The sequence below is a fragment of the Anomaloglossus baeobatrachus genome, chromosome 5 (assembly GCF_048569485.1).
Source record: "Anomaloglossus baeobatrachus isolate aAnoBae1 chromosome 5, aAnoBae1.hap1, whole genome shotgun sequence".
NCBI lineage: Eukaryota > Metazoa > Chordata > Amphibia > Anura > Aromobatidae > Anomaloglossus > Anomaloglossus baeobatrachus.
Window position 1 is genome coordinate 268,090,432 of NC_134357.1, and position 18,105 is coordinate 268,108,536.

Sequence of the window (18,105 nt, forward strand, 5' to 3'; positions counted from 1 at the left end):
TATAATACAGATTAGCTGTACGGGATTCAATATTTTTTTTGCACGCTCAACATACACTTCAATGATGGAGGAGAGAATCGTGCATGCGACAATATTTTTTCTCACGGACATTTGGTCTACATATAAAAACTTGTCAGCTAAACAGACCCATTGAATTACATTGGTCACTGTGCAGTCCAATAATTACTTGGACCGCACACATCCATATAATAGGCTCCTATGAACAAGAACTAATACACAAAAATAATGGGCTCATAGTAATGTACTATAACTTCCATTTCAATAAGGGTTACCCTATAAAATGATGTGCTTAAACTTGGGCACCAATGTTCTTATGTGTTTCTTTCGTTATTTCCTATGTTGATGTACATCCATTGACTGGAAAGTTTGTGACTCATAAGTATGCCGACCAAATAATGGTTTTACCATGAGTCACTGAACTTGGAATAGTGTCTCACTTTCTCACGGTGCCCAGGAACTATTTTTATTTTTCAGTACGTGGATGCTCCATTCATTTTTTGCCACTTATTTTTAACGTGCCCAGCATCAATCAACTATAGCATCTGTGTCACCCGGGGACCAGGGGGTACTCAGATCCGGGCCACCGGGTCACTTCTGTGGGTATCACAGTGGCGTGACCCGGTCTGTGATCCCAGGCTCCACAGTAAAAGGGGGTTTGGTAAGGGAGATTGTCCGTGACGCCACCCACGGTTGTGGTGATTGTGGACACCACCGCTGCGATGAAGGTGCGGGACTCCCGGGAACGGTGTTGGGATGCAGCTTAGGATGTTAACCCCTCCGTGGGTAGGGGCAGTTGGTCCCGGGGCCCGTTCGGGGATAAGCAGGGAGCAGGGCGCAGTGCTGCGGTGCGGTGCCTGAGGGCACGGGCGTACTCACAAGTATTTCACACAGAGTTACTGGTAACTAGGAATTGCCGGTGTCCGCAGCCTTCGGTACGGGGGTGTTAGTGTCCCACACACGGTGCAGCAGCTTCTGTTGTTCTTTCCCTGCAGCCAGGTGCCTCTCTCTCCACTCTCTTCCTCTTTCTTCTCAGCCGGGAACGGGGAATCCACTCCCCTGCAGTGATCCGGGTCACCCTAGGTACCGGTGGGCCACTACCCTGCCCCGGCTACCTCTGGCCCCTTCCTCACTCACAGCCTGTCCCGGCCCTTTCGGAGCACGCTCACTATCAGCCTGGGAGCTATAACTCCAGACTCCTCTGCTGTCTGTCTCTCCACACACTCTGCTCCAGCCCCTCCCCTCTGCTCTGCTTTTCTCTTACCCTGGGGGATGTGGTTTGTCCTGCTGCACCGGCGTGGGATCAGGTTACCAAGGAGGATTAACTCTTTCTGTGACAACCTGGCTTTGCCAGGGCGTCACACACCCCCTTGGTAAAACACGGCCCGTCCTCGGGCCGTCTGGACACCAACATTTATTGAAACTGAAAAAAGGAAAAATCAACACATTACAATCATACATCTTCCCACATCGGGAGGTACGTTTTCTAGAACTTTAAACCGTTCTGCCACCCCACACCTGTGGAGCAGATGGCCTCCTCCTGAACTTGAGGGCGTTCAACAGGGGTGACAGTCCATAAAACAGTTAACTTTTTAACTTGTGGGTAGCCGTCCATGCTCCACTACCACTGCCGCCACTCCCAGTACGGGGCACGGGTTCCATGCTCTGCCCCCTGCTCAGAAGCCAGGCCCACTTGGATGCCCTCGGCGCCGGCTACAACCGGCCTCGCTAACTGCCGAGGGCTCCATCTCTCACTGGCCTGCTCCTCCTCTCTGCAGGTGCACTCCGGCTGCTCCACAGCCGTGACTGGGTAACTGGGAGCGGCTGGCGCCACATCTGGGGCAGACTTCCAATCGGGTGCCACCTCCGTTGCGGCCGGGCGGACTGCCGGAGCCGACGTCATCACCGTGGCGGCTGGGAGGACTGCCGGAGCCGGGTAAGATGTCATCGGGGTTGTGGCTACTGCTTGTCCAGGAACGGAATTAGGCAAAGTCCTGGCGTCCCTGCCTTTACAGTCCTGGTCACATAAACTGCGGTTCCTTCCTCCTGCTCCCCCTTGGTACTCGGGAGCAGTCCTTCTAGCAACTTTTAAAGTTTTCCTTTCGCTTCCGGTCCTCCGGAGCTTCACTTCCGCCCGCGTTCTCAGGGGGCGGAGCCTCTTTTTCGCGCCCACCGCTTGGGGAAGAAGGCGCTGGGCGAGAGATTTTCACAACCAAAATGGCGGCAAAGATGGCGACTTTCAAAATTTTTGCAGCGGAACACCGCTGACAGTCCAGAACACGGCGCACTTCCTCCAGGTAACTGGATGGGTTCGATCCTGTTCGTGACGCCAAATGTGTCAACCGGGGACCAGGGGGTACTCAGATCCGGGCCACGGGGTCACTTCTGTGGGTATCACGGTGGCGTGACCCAGTCTGTGATCCCAGGCTCCACAGTAAAAGGGGGTTTGGTAAGGGAGATTGTCCGTGATGCCACCCACGGTTGTGGTGATTGTGGACACCACCGCTGCGATGAAGGTGCGGGACTCCCGGGAACGGTGTTGGGATGCAGCTTAGGATGTTAACCCCTCCGTGGGTAGGGGCAGTTGGTCCCGGGGCCCGTTGGGGGATAAGCAGGGAGCAGGGCACAGTGCTGCGGTGTGGTGCCTGAGGGCACGGGCGTACTCACAAGTATTTCACACAGAGTTACTGGTAACTAGGAATTTCCGGTGTCCGCAGCCTTCGGTACGGGGGTGTTAGTGTCCCACACACGGTGCAGCAGCTCCTGTTGTTCTTTCCCTGCAGCCAGGTGCCTCTCTCTCCACTCTCTTCCTCTTTCTCCTCAGCCGGGAACGGGGAATCCACTCTCCTGCAGTGATCCGGGTCACCCTAGGTACCGGTGGGCCACTACCCTGCCCCAGCTACCTCTGGCCCCTTCCTCACTCACAGCCTGTCCCGGCCCTTTTGGAGCACGCTCACTATCAGCCTGGGAGCTACAACTCCAGACTCCTCTGCTGTCTGTCTCTCCACACACTCTGCTCCAGCCCCTCCCCTCTGCTCTGCTTTTCTCTTACCCTGGGGGATGTGGTTTGTCCTGCTGCACCAGTGTGGGATCAGGTTACCAAGGAGGATTAACTCTTTCTGTGACAACCTGGCTTTGCCAGGGCGTCACACTTCAACCACATTCAAGCAGGTTCACAACTTTAATGGGTAGATGTAAAGCAGATGCAGCGGGGTCTTCTTTGCCAGGCAGAGTCTCCTGTCTTCTTCCTGCACTGATTTCCTGCGGTGTGTAACTGGATGATAACATTTAAAGGGAATCTGTCATCAGAAATTTAGCTTGAAACCTAAAGGTTTCCCCCTCTGCAGCTCCTGGGCTGCATTCTAGCAATGTTCCTGTTGTTTATGTGCCCCCTTTCTGACAAAAATAAAGACTTTATAAAGTGGTACCTTTTTGTATTCAAATCTTGATAATGGGACACGGGGGCGGGCTGTCTGGTGGCCATTAGTCTGCCTCCTGTCGCTTTAGGCCGTCCCCCATCGCTCTATTCCATACTTCAGGATGCCGACAACTGCGCCCGAGGTCCCCTGCACGCGAGGACTGCTGGTCACGTGTGTCGCAGGCACGAGACTATGGGCGGCGCTGTGATTGCATCGCAAGTGCTCGCCCATGATCTCGTGCCCGCCCTTTCCTCTCTGCCTCCAGCTTTCTGCACAAGCGCTGGCCAGATGACCCGACGTTGGAATATTCTGCGCAGAACGCTGAAGGCAGAGGAGAAAGGGCGAGCACGAGATGATGGGCGGGCACTTGCGATGCAATCACAGCGCCACCCATAGTCTCGTGCCTGCGACACACGTGACCAGCAGTCCTCGCATGCACGGGACCACAGGCGCAGTGGGCGGCGTCCTGAAGTATGGAATGGAGCGATGGGGGACGGCCTAAAGCGACAGGTTTTTTTTCAGTTGCTTATGATTAGAACTGCTTGCAGCACTAAACTCATAGTAGCTCTGCAACACCTAACGTTGAGAACAGATTAGTAATTTTGGACAGCAGAGAAGGATAAATGACTGGTTGTTCCTAATCGTTCTGGTTATATTGTCATTATGGATGACATTGCTATTCAGTCCAAAAACTAAACACATAGATCTATGCAGAGAGCTGTAAATAGACGATTTTGTAAATAGAAGATTGATGAAGTGAGGACAATATAAGCGCATTATTTCTCAGATATAAGACTAAAGGCCGCTTTACACGCTACGACATCGCTCAAGCGATCTCGTTGGGGTCACGGAATTTGTGATGCACATCCGGCCGCTTTAGCGATGTCGTTGCGTGTGCCACTTACGTGTGATCAAGAAAGGTCGGAAAATCGTTCAAAATTGTGAATCGTTGACATGCTCCCCTATTCCCAATTATCGTTCCTGCTGCTTGTACGACGTTGTTCGCGTTTCAGCGGCAGCACACATCTCTACGACATTAGCGATGTCGTTACATGTGACACCTATTAGCGATTTTGAATCGTTGCAAAAACGTTCAAAATCGCTAATCGGTGACATGCCCCCCTAATCTCAATTATCATTGCTGCTGCAGTTACGATGTAGTTCCTCGTTCCTGCGGCAGCAGACATCGCTATGTGTGACACTGCAGGAACCTCACCTTACCTGTGGCCGCCGGCAATGCGGAAGGAAGGAGGTGGGCGGGATGTTACGGCCGCTCATCTCCGCCCCTCCGCTTCTATTGGGCGGTCGCCGCTGTGACGCCGAACGAACCGACCCCTTAGAAAGAAGGCGGTTCGCTGGTCACAGCGATGTCGCTATGCAGGTAAGTAGTGTGACGGGTCCGAGCGATTTTGTGCGCCACAGGCAGCGATTTGCCCATGACGCACAAACAATGGGGGCGGGTACGCACGCTAGCAATATCGGTAACGATATCGCAACGTGTAAAGCGGCCTTAAACCTAGGTTCATTTTTCTATATTAAAACAGAAAAACAAAATTCTAAACGTGAATGGACATCTATTGTAAAATGATTTTTTCCCCATACCTGATCAGTATTTAAAGCGCACCACTCACCAGGATTTTCCGATATAACATAGTGCCAATATAGCACTGGCTTTATCATGCTGATTCTATACATACCTTCAGTTGTCACCTAAGATGTATAGGTTTTGAAACACAAGCAAGTAAAGTTTGTAAAATGAACAGCTGCCTGAATGACAGCAGCTGCCGATCAGCTGATAGGTGGGTATATTCCATACCCCTGTTATTTATGCTAATTCTATTATGCAATTATTTTACTTTGTGGCTAGAAAGACTGTGCTGATGTCATACCCATGTGACCAAAAGAGGCAGGGTCTCAGCCAACAAAGCTGATACCAAGAAGCAACATTATTTTTCTGCTGGCTGAGGCCCCGCCTCTTCTAGTCACATGGGTATGACATCACCACAGGTTCTTTTAGTCACAAAGTAAAACGATTCCATAATAGAATTAGCATAAATAACAGGGGGAGGGATAACTATGAAAACCCACCCCAGCTATCAGCTGATCGGCAGCTGCTGTCATTGAAGAAGCTGCTCATTTTACAAACTTTACTTGCTTGTGTTTCAAAACCTGTACATCCTAGCTGACAACTACAGGTATGTATAGAATGAGCATGATAGTGCCAGTATAGCACTGGCTTTAGGTTATATAGAAAAATCCTGGTGATTTGTGCACTTTAATTCAAGAAGTGGCTAACACATGCAAGAAGCAGTCTAAGATTACACTCACTTGGTCCGATTTTCATCCAAAAAAGTTGGACGAGTGACATGTGTATGTCATTCCATATGTCATGTGAGTGCTATGTGAGTGTGCAATTTTTTTTTCTCGCCTACCATCCGTATGACATCCATATGCAATCCACAGGCCAAATACAGCTGAGGAAAAAAAATCACAGATCAGCACTGCCACATTGCATAACATAGGTCCGAGTGCAATTCCTTTTTTTCTTGCATGGTATTCGTTCTTTACTTCTGTGCCGTCACTCACAATCTGTGGAATTTGGTCAGTGTTTTACAGTTTTTTCTTCTATTACTCTTGCTCAGCTCTGATGTCCTCTCACTATACAGATTGACCCCAAAATGGCTGCTACATTCCCTGCCTCTGCTTTTACACAGGCTATGATAGTCCATCCTGATTGCCTGTGCTATATTGAGTTATGTAATTTGATAGCAGCAAGCATTATAATGAAGACTGCCCAAGATCATGTCTACCTTCTGTTGCTGATATCTTATGCCATGTATAAAATGATGGTGGCCATTTTGGGCAATTTGTGTGAAGCAAACTGTAAGTTGTTTTAATTCGCCGGTTTCACTTAATACCTAGAAATTCCATGAGACTTTAATTTACATCAAACTGATTTGCTCATCTTTAGCATCCATCAAATAATACTTGAATAATAAAAATGACTTTCCTTATGATAAAATGTTCCCATTGTTGTATCATGCCCATGAAAAACATAAAATAAACACTTCTTATCCTGACCAATAGAACAAATTTCCACGTTTATCAAGTTTCAGGGGAGTTAAGGGTAAAATAAGGTATGTTTTACAATCTATCACATGTACGCCGCACTTTTAAAGTATTTAGTAACTCCATAAGCACATACACACATGTACATAAATAATGTATGATAGCATTGAAAGCTAATATTGATTAATATATAAGCAAACATTGATAGTCCCTTGGTGAACTACCTAGTATACCTAGTAATGTAGTTCAGAGACCTTATCATCGTGTGGAGAAGAACCTGCATGCAGAGAGTTTATTTCACAGAAATCACTGGCGTGTGCGACTTCAGTCCAACTTAGTGCATTTATCATACGCTCAAGTCACACGTTCCCATGTCACAGATTTGCCTATGCCAAATTCAATGTGTGTTTTCAAAAGGATCTGAGATCTGTGGTTCAACATGATGAATAAACCAAATGTCGTTCAATTGGACCACTGTGCCAGTTTTATATACAGTGGCATGCAAAAGTTTGGGCACCCTGGTCTAAATTACTGTTATTGTGAAGTTACGCAAGTGGAAGATGAAATGGTCTCTAAAAGGCATAACGTTAAATATGACACATTTCCTTTGTACCACAAATACTGTATATCAAAAAGACTGACCCATACCTCCAACAGGTGTGAGCAGGTGCTAGCTGAAAACGCATTATAACTACAAAACACATACAGCTGCACACTAAAATGCTAACAATGAATAAGGGAACTCTGATATTGCATTACTGCTCTAGAAGTATTTGAAAAAAGAGATACTTAGCTTATGTATTGGCCAATGCATATGAACCCGGTCACCACGGCAAGGTAATCTCTGTATACCGGGAACCAAACTCAAATACCTCTATTTAGGTTAAAAAACCTATATGTCTGGGCCTCTAGGCTCCAGCTATAAAGAAGAAAGAACACAACCTGGTTCCAGGGCGGAGTGCTCAATCAAAGGTAGGTTCCCGGTATATAAAGATATACCTTGACGCTGGTTACTGGGCTCACATGCATTGGCACAAGACAGCAAAAAACACAAAACGTGAGAATTAAAATATACCTTACATGCATTGGCCAATACATAAGCTAAATATCTCTTTTTCCCATAGCAGTAATGCAATACCAGAGTTCTCTGATTCATTGTTAGCATTTTAGAGTACAGTTGTATGTGTTTTACATTTCTTTTGTATGTTACTCATATATATATATATATATTTTTTATATATATATATATATATATATATATATATATATATATATATACACACACACAGGTGCATCTCAATAAATTAGAATATCATCAAAAAGTTAATTTATTTCAGTAATAATGCAAAAAGGGAGACACATATATTATATAGTCATTACAAAGAGTGATATATTTCAACTGTTTATTTCTGTTAATGTTAATGATTATGGCTTACAGCCAATGAAAACCCAAAACTCATTATCTTAGAAAATTAGAATAATTACCACATAACACCTGCAAAGGCTTCCTAAGCGTTTAAAATGGTCCTTTAGTCTGGTTCAGTATGCTACACAATCATGGGGAAGACTGCTGACTTGACAGATGTCCAGAAGGCAGTGATTAACACACTCCACAAGGAGGGTAAGTCACAAAAGGTCAGTGCTAAAGAAGCTGGCTGTTCAGAATGCTGTATCCAAGCATATTAATGGAAAGTTGAGTGGAAGGAAAAAGTGTGGTAGAAAAAGGCACATAAGCAACCGGGATAATTGTAGCTTTCATAGGATTGTTAAGAAAAGGCCATTCAGAAATTTGGGGGAGATTCACAAGGAGTGGACGCTGCTGGAGCCAGTGCTTCAAGAGCCACCACACACAGACGTATGCAGGACATGGGCTACAAGTGTCACATTCCTTGTGTCAAGCCACTCATGACCAATAGACAACACCAGATACATTGTACCTAAGCCAAGAAGAAAAAGAACTGGACTGTTGCTCAGTGGTCCAAGGTGTTGTTTTCCGATTAAAGTACATTTTGCATTTCATTTGGAAATCAAGGTCCCAGAGTCTGGAGGAAGAGTGGAGAGGCCACAATCCAAGCTGCTTGAGGTCTATTGTGATGTTTCCACAACCAGTGATGGTTTGGGGAGCCATGTCATCTGCTGATGTAGGTCCACTGTGTATTATCAAGACCAAAGTCAGCGCAGGCGTCTACCAGGAAATTTTAGAGCACTTCATACTTTCCTCTGCCGACAAGCTTTTTGGAGATGACAATTTCTTTTTCCAGTAGGAGTTGGCACCTGTCCACACTGCCAAAAGTACCAATTATTATACTAACCACAGTATCACTGTGCTTGATTGGCCAGCAAACTCACCTGACCTAAACTCCTTAGAGAATCTATGGGGTATTGTCAAGAGGAAGATGAGAGACACCAGACCCAACAATGCAGATGAGCTGAAGGCTCCTATTAAAGTAACCCGGCCTACATAACCCCTCAGCAGTGCCACAGGCTGATCACCTCCATGCCACGCCGCATTGATGCAGTACTTCATGCAAAAAGAGCCCAGACCAAGTATTGAGGCATTTACTGTAGAGACTTTTCAGTAGGCCAACATTCCTGAGTTTAAAATCATTTTTTCAGTTGGTCTTATATAATATTCTAATTTTCTGAGAAAATGACTTTTGGGTTTTCATTGGCTGTAAGCCATAATCATCAACATTAAAGGGGTTATCCGGCTTAATTTGCTTTTTTTTATTATTTCCCTATTGGGCTACATTGGGGCAGGTAAGTAGATAGAGACCACTTACCTGCCCTGCTGTCAGCCCCTCTCTCCCGGCTCAGAGTGGTCATGTGACCGCTCCTGCCGCGATTTTGCTGTTTCCGGTCATTTCATGTCAACATCGGCAGGGCCATGTTGACATGCAAATGTGGAAACAGCATGTCGCCTCCCTGCTGGGCTGTACAGTGCGAGGAGTCACCGCCCCCTTCCCTGCACCCTCCCACACATTCCCCCGCACCTCTTACTCTCCCAGCAACCTCCCCCTGCACTGCTGTGGGGTCCGTGACCTGGAGGTGGGGCCTGGCGGCGGCTGCCGTGGTGTCAGCTCCAGCACCGGGCCCCTGCTCAGGAACACACATTCAAATATACCGGCATCACAGATCACCGATGCTGGTATATTTGAAAGCGCTGATGGGAGGGAGCGTTGCGCTGCTTCTCATCACTGCACGCTGTCTGTGCTCTCTTCAGCACAGCGGTGACGTCACTACTGTGCTGATATGGCCAGAGCACAGAGGAAGGGTGAGTATGTACTCCCTATGGGGTTGTGTGTGTGTGTGTGTGTGTGTGTGTGTGTAGTGCACATCCCGATGTGTGTGTGCAGTGCACATCCCGATGTGTGTGTGGGGTGCAGAGCCCGATGTGGTGTGGGGTGCAGAGCCCGATGTGGTGTGGGGTGCAGAGCCTGATGTGGGGCTGTTATTTGCAATGCTGTAGTGTAGTGTGCTGCCCTGTTGTGCCCTGCTGTGTAGTGTGCTGCCCTGTAGTGCCCTGCCGTGTAGTGTGCTACCGTGTAGTGTGTTGCCGTGTAGTGTGCTGCCATGTAGTGTTCTGCCCTGTAGTGTGCTGCCCTGTAGTGTCCTGCCCTGTAGTGTCCTGTAGTGTGCTGCCCTGCAGTATGCTGCCCTGTAGTGTCCTGTAATGTGCTGCCCTGTAGTGTGCTGCCCTGTAGTGTCCTGTAATGTGCTGCCCTGTAGTGTCCTGCCGTGTAGTGTCCTGCCGTGTAGTGTGCTGCCCTGTAGTGTCCTGTAATGTGCTGCCCTGTAGTGTGCTGCCCTGTAGTGTCCTGTAGTGTGCTGCCCTGTAGTGTCCTGCCGTGTAGTGTGCTGCCCTGTAGTGTCCTGTCCTGTAGTGTCCTGCCCTGTAGTGTCCTGTAGTGTGCTGCCCTGCAGTATGCTGCCCTGTAGTGTCCTGTAATGTGCTGCCCTGTAGTGTGCTGCCCTGTAGTGTCCTGTAATGTGCTGCCCTGTAGTGTCCTGCCGTGTAGTGTCCTGCCGTGTAGTGTGCTGTCCTGTAGTGTGCTGTCCTGTAGTGTGCTGCCCTGTAGTGTCCTGTAATGTGCTGCCCTGTAGTGTGCTTCCCTGTAGTGTCCTGTAGTGTGCTGCCCTATAGTGTGCTGCCCTGTAGTGTCCTGCCGTGTAGTGTGCTGCCCTGTAGTGTCCTGTCCTGTAGTGTCCTGTCCTGTAGTGTGCTGCCCTGTAGTGTGCTGCCCTGTAGTGTCGTGTAGTGTGCTGCCCTGTAGTATGCTGCCCTGTAGTGTCCTGTAATGTGCTGCCGTGTAGTGTGCTGCCGTGTAGTGTGCTGCCCTGTAGTGTGCTGCCGTGTAGTGTGCTGCCCTGTAGTGTCCTATAATGTGCTGCCGTGTAGTGTCCTGCCCTGTAGTGTCCTGCCCTGTAGTGTCCTGTAGTGTGCTGCCCTGTAGTGTGCTGCCCTGTAGTATCCTGTCGTGTAGTGTCCTGCCGTGTAGTGTGCTGCCCTGTAGTGTCCTGTAGTGTGCTGCCCTGTAGTGTCCTGTAATGTGCTGCCCTGTAGTGTGCTGCCCTGTAGTGTCCTGTAGTGTCCTGCCGTGTAGTGTGCTGCCCTGTCCTGTAGTGTGCTGCCCTGTAGTGTCCTGCCGTGTAGTGTCCTGCCGTGTAGTGTGCTTTCCTGTAGTGTGCTGCCCTGTAGTGTCCTGTAGTGTCCTGTAGTGTGCTGCCCTGTAGTGTGCTGCCCTGTAGCGTCCTGCCCTGTAGCGTCCTGCCCTGTAGCGTCCTGCCCTGTAGTGTGCTCCCCTGTAGTGTCCTGTAATGTGCTGCCCTGTAGTGTCCTGTAATGTGCTGCCCTGTAGTGTCCTGTAGTGTGCTGCCCTGTAGTGTCCTGCCCTGTAGTGTCCTGCCCTGTAGTGTGCTGCCCTGTAGTGTCCTGTAATGTGCTGCCCTGTAGTGTCCTGTAGTGTGCTGTCCTGTAGTGTCCTGCCCTGTAGTGTCCTGCCCTGTAGTGCCCTGCCCTGTAGTGTGCTGCCCTGTAGTGTCCTGCCCTGTAGTGTCCTGCCCTGTAGTGTCCTGCCCTGTAGTGTTCTGCCCTGTAGTGTCCTGCCCTGTAGTGTTCTGCCCTGTAGTGTCCTGCCGTGTGCTGCCCTGTAGTGTCCTGCCCTGTAGTGTCCTGCCCTGTAGTGTCCTGCCCTGTAGTGTCCTGCTCTGTAGTGTCCTGCCCTGTAGTGTGCTGCCCTGTAGTGATCTGCCGTGTAGTGTCCTGCCCTGTAGTGTCCTGCCCTGTAGTGTGCTGCCCTGTAGTGATCTGCCGTGTAGTGTCCTGCCCTGTAGTGATCTGCCGTGTAGTGTCCTGCCCTGTAGTGATCTGCCGTGTAGTGTCCTGCCCTGTAGTGTCCTGCCCTGTAGTGTCCTGTAGTGTGCTGCCCTGTAGTGATCTGCCGTGTAGTGTCCTGCCCTGTAGTGATCTGCCGTGTAGTGTCCTGCCGTGTAGTGTCCTGCCGTGTAGTGTCCTGCCGTGTAGTGTCCTGCCCTGTAGTGTCCTGCCCTGTAGTGTGCTGCCCTGTAGTGTGCTGCCCTGTAGTGTGCTGCCCTGTAGTGATCTGCTGTGTAGTGTCCTGCCCTGTAGTGATCTGCCCTGTAGTGTCCTGCCCTGTAGTGTCCTGCCCTGTAGTGTCCTGTCCTGTAGTGTCCTGTAGTGTGCTGCCCTGTAGTGATCTGCCCTGTAGTGATCTGCCCTGTAGTGTCCTGCCCTGTAGTGTGCTGCCGTGTAGTGATCTGCCGTGTAGTGTCCTGCCCTGTAGTGATCTGCCCTGTAGTGTCCTGCCCTGTAGTATCCTGTCCTGTAGTGTCCTGTAGTGTGCTGCCCTGTAGTGATCTGCCGTGTAGTGTCCTGCAGTGTAGTGTCCTGCCCTGTAGTGATAACAGGTCAGTGCTGGGCCAGAATATACTGACAGGGAATGTGTGTACAGGGGGCGGGCAGAGGGTGGGGATGGACACTGGGGTGGGGATGGACACTGAGGTCGGGCGGTGCCAGCTGTGACTGGGAGGTTTTGCACAGGAAGTGGTCAGTTTGCTGGAGCTGAATGTAAACAAGAAGCTGCAGAGAATAAAGGGTGAATTCAAGAGGAACAAAAGTTAGAAAACAAAAAATAACAATGTAGGGGTGTTTTATATGACAATACAGCACAGATTAGCTTAAACTCAAACATTTTTGTTATGTCGGACAACCCCTTTAACAGAAATAAACACGTGAAATAGATCACTCTGTGTGTAATGACTCTATATAATATATGCGTTTCCCTTTTTGTATTTAATTACTGAAAATAATTAACTTTTGTATGATATTTATTGAGATACACCTGTATATATCTAATATATAAAGATGAGTGTATGTACAGTTAGGTCCAGAAATATTTGGACAGTGACACAATTTTCGCGAGTTGGGCCCTGCATGCCACCACATTGGATTTGAAATGAAACCTCTACAACAGAATTCAAGTGCAGATTGTAACGTTTAATTTGAAGGTTTGAACAAAAATATCTGATAGAAATTGTAGGAATTGTAAACATTTCTTTACAAACACTCCACATTTTAGGAGGTCAAAAGTAATTGGACAAATAAACCAAACCCAAACAAAATATTTTTATTTTCAATATTTTGTTGCGAATCCTTTGGAGGCAATCACTGCCTTAAGTTTGGAACCCATGGACATCACCAAACGCTGGGTTTCCTCCTTCTTAATGCTTTGCCAGGCCTTTACAGCCGCAGCCTTCAGGTCTTGCTTGTTTGTGGGTCTTTCCATCTTAAGTCTGGATTTGAGCAAGTGAAATGCATGCTCAATTGGGTTAAGATCTGGTGATTGACTTGGCCATTGCAGAATGTTCCACTTTTTTGCACTCATGAACTCCTGGGTAGCTTTGGCTGTATGCTTGGGGTCATTGTCCATCTGTACTATGAAGCGCCGTCTGATCAACTTTGCGGCATTTGGCTGAATCTGGGCTGAAAGTATATCCCGGTACACTTCAGAATTCATCCGGCTACTCTTGTCTGCTATTATGTCATCAATAAACACAAGTGACCTAGTGCCATTGAAAGCCATGCATGCCCATGCCATCACGTTGCCTCCACCATGTTTTACAGAGGATGTGGTGTGCCTTGGATCATGTGCCGTTCCCTTTCTTCTCCAAACTTTTTTCTTTCCATCATTCTGGTACAGGTTGATCTTTGTCTCATCTGTCCATAGAATACTTTTCCAGAACTGAGCTGGCTTCATGAGGTGTTTTTCAGCAAATTTAACTCTGGCCTGTCTATTTTTGGAAATGATGAATGGTTTGCATCTAGATGTGAACCCTTTGTATTTACTTTCATGGAGTCTTCTCTTTACTGTTGACTTAGAGACAGATACACCTACTTCACTGAGAGTGTTCTGGACTTCAGTTGATGTTGTGAACGGGTTCTTCTTCACCAAAGAAAGTATGCGGCGATCATCCACCACTGTTGTCATCCGTGGACGCCCAGGCCTTTTTGAGTTCCCAAGCTCACCAGTCAATTCCTTTTTTCTCAGAATGTACCCGACTGTTGATTTTGCTACTCCAAGCATGTCTGCTATCTCTCTGATGGATTTTTTCTTTTTTTTCAGCCTCAGGATGTTCTGCTTCACCTCAATTGAGAGTTCCTTAGACCGCATGTTGTCTGGTCACAGCAACAGCTTCCAAATGCAAAACCACACACCTGTAATCAACCCCAGACCTTTTAACTACTTTATTGATTACAGGTTAACGAGGGAGACGCCTTCAGAGTTAATTGCAGCCCTTAGAGTCCCTTGTCCAATTACTTTTGGTCCCTTGAAAAGGAGGAGGCTATGCATTACAGAGCTATGATTCCTAAACCCTTTCTCCGATTTGGATGTGAAAATTCTCATATTGCAGCTGGGAGTGTGCACTTTCAGCCCATATTATATATATAATTGTATTTCTGAACATGTTTTTGTAAACAGCTAAAATAACAAAACTTGTGTCACTGTCCAAATATTTCTGGACCTAACTGTATGTATGTGTGTTTGTATGTATGTATGTGTGTATGTCCGCGAAAGGAATCAGCACCGTCGCATTTAAACCCACGCTAAAACGCTAACAAACCAACAACAGTCAAAGAACTGTGGAAGAGATTGGAAGAAGAATGGACCAAATCACACCAGAGCATTGTGAGAGACTAGTGATGTCCTGTGGCCGTAGATGTGCTGAACTCATTCAAAGCAAAGGCCTTTACACTTCCTACTGATTGGTGACTGTCATTACCTTCAGAAAATTTACTTATAATCTTTCTCTGTGCGACAGTCATTGCTGTCTTTAATCATCACGTTTTGGGCAAAATAAAGGTTTTATGAAATGATAAACTTTGGATCTTTTGAAAAACACTGTTCTAGTGGCATGGTGTATATCTTACAAAAGAAAACCTCAAATGTTGATCAATGTAGATTAAATTATTTCTGAATAAAGCAAGTGATCATACATTGTTCTCTAATTTTGATCTCCTGTGTATGTATGTTTATATTTTTTTTTCATCTTTTACATTTTAAAAATTTCAAAAAGGAAAATGGGTTAATGCAAAAATTTAGACACCCTTGGAGATTTGTATGCTCAGATAACTTTGACCATGATCAGACCTTAATTAACCTGTCAGGGTTATGCCTTGTTCACTATCATGTGATGCAAATTTCAAAGCTTTATAAAACCCAGCTTCCTATAACTTTGTGAAAAAACAGCAGCCATAGGTTATTCTAAGCAGCTGCCTAGCACTCTGAAAATGAAAATGGTGGAGGCCGACAAAGCATGAGAAGGCTGTAAGATAGCAAAGCGTTTTTAAGTTGCCTTTTACACAGTTTGAAATGTAATTAAGAAATGACCGTTAACAGGAACAGTGGAGGACAAAGTAACGTCTGGAGGACTAAAGGAAATTTCTGTGAGACATGCTCATAGGATTGCTAGAAAGGCAAATCAGAACCCCTGCTTGACTGCAAAAGACTTTCAGGAAGATTTAGCAGACTCTGGAGTTGTGGTATAACGTTCAAAGACACCTGCACAAACATGGCGTTCGTGGAAGATTCATCAGAAGAAAATCTCTCCTGCGTCCTCATAATATTTAGCGTCAGAATTATGCAAAAAAAACTGATACATTTTGGAAACAAGTCCTGTGGGCGGATGAGGTTAAAATAGAACTCTTTGGCCACAATGATCAAGGTATGTGTGGAGAAAAAAGGACACAGAATTTCAGGAAAAGAACATATTGCCAACAATGCTTTGGGCTTGTGTTGCAACCAAAGGCACGAGGAATATTTCATGGGTAGAAGGAAGAATGGATTCAATGAAATTTCAACAGTCTTGATGCAAACATAAGATTATCCATAAAAAAGCTGAAGTTGAAAAGAGGATGGCTTCTACAAATGGATATGATCCTAAACACACGTCAAAATCCACAACAGACTATCTCAAAAGGCGCAAGCTGAAGGTTTTACAATGGCACTCACAGTCCCCTGGTCTGAAAATCATTAAAAATCTGTGGCTAGACCTCAAAAGAACAATGCAAGCAAGACGGCCTAGGAATCTCACAGAACTGGAAGACTTCTCCAAGGATGAATGAATAAAAATCCCTCAAACAAGAATTGAAAGATTCTTGGCTGCTACAAAAAGCGTTTACAGTCTGTGGTACTTGTTAATACAGAGATCAACCAAAAAATAGAAAAACACAAACATGGCACCTGTATAGCACACTCAAGGCATTACAAAAACAGGAGGACAAGAGAGTAAAGTGCAAATGCATAGTTTATTAAAGAACAACTGGCATGGTTTAAAATTGGCAGCAATCCCAAGCCGGCAATGTGAAGTAGAGTTTGTAAAATACAAATTCAGATTGATATACAAAAGAAGGGGAATCTGAAAAACTGGGTCCTAAAATGTGTCATAGTATATGAATGCACAGAAGCACCCCAAATGCAAAGATCATGAATCCAAGGGTTTACACATATATGGATGTACACAAAGAGTCATCTAGACCAGCACTAAATGAATTAAAGTGGTAGAATTATACACTCTGGAAGACCAGAAATATACAATAAAATATCAAAGTTGTACATTTAACAGAGATGCTGGTACAAAATTGTAAAGACTTCTGAGATGACAGAATACCATTATAAATGCAAAACCATATCAGTATTAAATGCAGGGATTGACCACAAGGTGGTGCTAACAAATGCTAATGCAAAACTATGGTTATTAGCCTGCTATTGGGATTCTTGCTCTGCACGCACGGTACATCGATGTACTGAGAGTGCAGTACGATTTTTCTCTCGCCCCATACACTTGAATGGGTGCGAGAGAAAGAGTCTCGCATTACAATCACAGCATACTGCAATTGTTTTCTCGGTCCGATTAGGGCTGAGAAAATAATCGCTCATGTGCGCTGACACACAAGTGTCGCGGGCGGAGGAGGGGACGCTGCGCTCTCCCACTGCTCGGGTCCGGCTGCCGCTGCTGCTGCGGCCGCTGCTGCTCGGTGGCTCGAGCGATAGGCCGGATCCCGGGGACTCGAGCGGCGCTCCTCGCCCATGAGTGAAAAGGGGTTTGGTTTTGGGGATTTATGGATTTTGTCCGTGACGCCACCCACGGTTGTGATGATTTTTGGTAACACCACCGCTGCTCTGTATGGGGATCCCGGGAGCGGTGATAGGGAGCAGCAAAGTTGTTAGTTCTCCCCTCCGTGGGTAGGGGGTGGTTGTCCCGGGGCCCAGTGATAGAGTGGAGGATGTGGGATGGCAGGCCCGGTGCAGGGCTTGGTGAGGTGCAGGGTCGCGGGGGCAGCGCTGTGCCTCACGGCACGGTGGTACTCACTCAGCCTGAGACGATGACACTGTTCTCGGTAAAACACATGGCTGGAAAGACGGTTCCCACGGACGGCTGCTGTTGCTTTTCCCCGGTAGGTAACGGTGACTGTCTCTTTCCCTGCACCTATGTTCAATGTTGGTAGCGATGGATTCCAACCGGTAACCCGCTCCCCGACTTGGATATGGGCCGGAGGAGCCCCTCTTTGCCCTCAGGCGCTGGCCCTGAGAAACTGGTGCCTTGGCGGTGGCGGTGTCTCTCTCATACGGTTGGACGGTTGCCTTCAATTGGGACTTAGTTGTTTGGAGACCCGGAGGTCCCCTTCACTGACGGATTTGGCAAATTCACGGCGACTCCTAGCCTTGCCGGGATCCGAAAGGCCCCTGCCAATGGTGCTGGCTTCTCCTTGTGTACCGGTCCGGTACCGCCGGGTCACCACCCGTCCACGGTCCTCACGGCACCTCCGATAGGCCACTCCTGCAGACGGTCACCGCCGTCTGCTAACCTTGCTGTCTCTGTCCGGGGCACACACCCGGACTAACTTCAGGCTCTGTTGCTGTCACTTTCCTCTTTTTACTTCCTCCTCCAAACTCTGTCTCTCCTCTCACTTCCCTCGCTTCCCTCTAACTGCCTGTGTTCTCCCTCCTCCAGGACTGTGAACTCCTTGGTGGGTGGAGACCAACCGCCTGGCTCCACCCCCTGGTGTGGACATCAGCCC